This window comes from Cebus imitator, unplaced genomic scaffold (genome assembly GCF_001604975.1).
Source record: "Cebus imitator isolate Cc_AM_T3 unplaced genomic scaffold, Cebus_imitator-1.0 Scaffold469, whole genome shotgun sequence".
In the NCBI taxonomy this organism is placed as follows: domain Eukaryota; kingdom Metazoa; phylum Chordata; class Mammalia; order Primates; family Cebidae; genus Cebus; species Cebus imitator.
Genome location: NW_016107784.1, coordinates 1,211,523 through 1,214,155, shown reverse-complemented (window position 1 = coordinate 1,214,155; position 2,633 = coordinate 1,211,523). Strand labels below are relative to the sequence as shown.

Here is a 2,633-nt window from a genome sequence, read left to right as displayed (position 1 = left end):
TGTCTCTACTAAAAATATAAAAATTAGCTGGGAATGGTGGCTGGCACCTGTAATCCCAGCTACTCAGGAGGCTAAGGCAGAAGAATCGCTTGAACCTGGGAGGAGGTGGAAGTTGCAGTGAGCCGAGATGGTGCCACTGCACTCCACCTGGGCAAGAGAGAAGGAGTCCATCTAAAAATAAAAAATAAAAATAAAAAATAAATTTTAATTAAAAAAAAATTTCTGAAACTCTCTACCTACACCTTCTGCCCTGTGACAATCTTAAAGACATTGCCTCTTGCTGACTTCCTGGCTCTTTCTTAGGATCCTACAGCTCTCTGGCCCTCTTGTGAACTGGTTCCCTTGGTTCATGGTCCACTCTGACCCATGATTCCTCCACTAAATTTGTCAAAGTGGCCAAAGAAACAGAGACTTGCATTTTACTCCAACGGTTCTATGCCCCTTATTGGTTTGCTAATAAGATGCTTTCCTCGAAGACCTTATTCAAAAATACTCACATCCCTGGCCTGCCCCACCAGCATTCTGTATTCCCTTATGCTGCATAGCATTTGTTACTACTGAAAAAAAAAAAACGTGTGTGTATACACATATACATGTGATTTTAAAAAACTTGAATATTTTTTGTCTCTTCACTAGAATATCAGCTCTTTTGGCCAGGTATCATGTCTGTTGTTTTCATTGCTACATCTCCATTACTTAGAAAAGTAACTGGCATATGTTGGTTGCTCAGTAAATATTTGTTGAAGAAATTAATAAACGGAAAATCTAAGACAATTGTATAGGTTAATTTAATTTAATATAATGAGAAAATAAATCCCAGCCACTTGGGAGGCTGAGGTGGGAGGATCATTTGAACCCGGGAGACAGAGATTGCAGAGAGCCAAGATCGGACCACTGCACTCTAGCGTGGGCAACAGAGTGAGGCCCTGTCTCAAAAAATAAATAGATAAAAGAATATTATATTATAAATTTAGATATAGAGCTATTAATGCCTAATTGGAAGAGATTTCCAAAGTTCTTCAGGCATAGTGTTTCTCAAGGTGTGGTCGAGGGACCTCCCCACCCCAGGGATTCCTGAGATTGCATCAGAGTATCTGAGAGGCCAGAATTATTTTCAGAATGATATTAAGCCATTATTTGTTTATTTTTTTCCCCTCATTCTTATTCTTTTACAAGTATACAGCAGATTGTTTTTTTCTGGGGAAAGAGATTTTAAAAATAAAAAATAAAACAAGTATACAGGAAAGTTATCAGAGGCTACTTTTATGTAATATTGTATTGGTTTGAATGTAGAAGTAAATAGGAAAATTTTATTCTTTTTGATTAAGCCAGACATTAAAGCAAAAAAGCAAAACAATGTCACTATTCTTATTTTTTTTTATTTTGGAAAATAGTTATTTTCATAAAATGTCATTTATATTAAGATGTAATGAGTTGATTATCGTTTTTAAATTAATTAAATATTTTAAGATTGTCTCAGTTTTAATTTCTAATATGATAAAGATCAATAGCTAAAACCCACTTTACCAAAAGCTATTTGAGGTCTAAGTAAATTAAGAGTATAAAGGGATCCTGAAACAAAAATTTTTTTAGAATCACTGTTCTTTTCTATCATTTGGTTACCATAAAGAATTAAAGCAAATGACTAATATGAACCAAAAGAAAGCTGGGATAGCAGTTTTAATATCTGGCTAAATGGCATGCAAGGCAAGGGGAAAAAAAGTGTGTGTGTGTGTGTGTGTGTGTGTGTGTGCACGCACGCACATGGTGTAGGAATCTAAGGCAAAAGTATATGATATAAATATATAAACATATATAGTAATGGAGAAAGGATAGCATGTACTAGTATAAGGAAAATTTAAGAAGATATGTTCATAGCATATATATCTAATTATGTAGTGTCAAATATATCAGGAAACAACTGGCAAAAATATATGGATAAATGGATAAATCAAATATAATTGGAGGCCGGGTTCGGTGGCTCACGCATACAACTCCAGCACTTTGGGAGGCCAAGGCAGGCAGATCACTTGAGGTCAGGTGTTCAAGGCCAGCCTGGCCAACATGGTGAAACCCCATCTCTACCAAAAAATACAAAACAAACAAACAAAAATTATCAAAATTAGATATTTTAACACACCCTTTTCAGAAATTGTTAAATCAAGCAGAAAAATAGCAGAGTTATCAAACACATGAACAACAGAAATAGTGATCTCAGACTTCTAGATCAGAATCCAGACCCAAGAGAAAAGAAAGAGATGGTCTTTTGGAGTGCACACTGAACACTTGCAAAAACAGATCATGGATTAGGTCATGAAAGAAACTTGAGCGCATTCCAGGCAATCAAGATCATGAAGACTGTCTTCTCAGACCATCATGCAACAAAACTAGACATCAGGAATAAAAGGATGAATTTAAAATTCCTGTGTTTCCCAACAAATTAAGAAATAGTTAGGGCCGGGCACGGTGGCTCACGCCTGTAATCCCAGCACTTTGGGAGACCAAGGCGGGCAGATCACCTGAGGTCAGGAGTTCAAGACCACCCTGGCCAACATGGTGAAACTGTCTTTATAAAATAAAAAGATTTTTTTTCTTTTTTTTTTCTTTTTTTTTTTTTTTTTGAGATGGAGTTT

At 35.9% G+C, this 2,633-nt stretch overlaps 1 protein-coding gene across 1 annotated transcript in view; it reads right to left on the bottom strand.

The window, feature by feature from the left end:
• The window catches only part of A2ML1 (alpha-2-macroglobulin like 1), a 62,251-nt gene that overhangs the window by 1,475 nt on the left and 58,143 nt on the right, over positions 1-2,633 (bottom strand). The gene's annotated exons all lie outside the window — the stretch shown is intronic.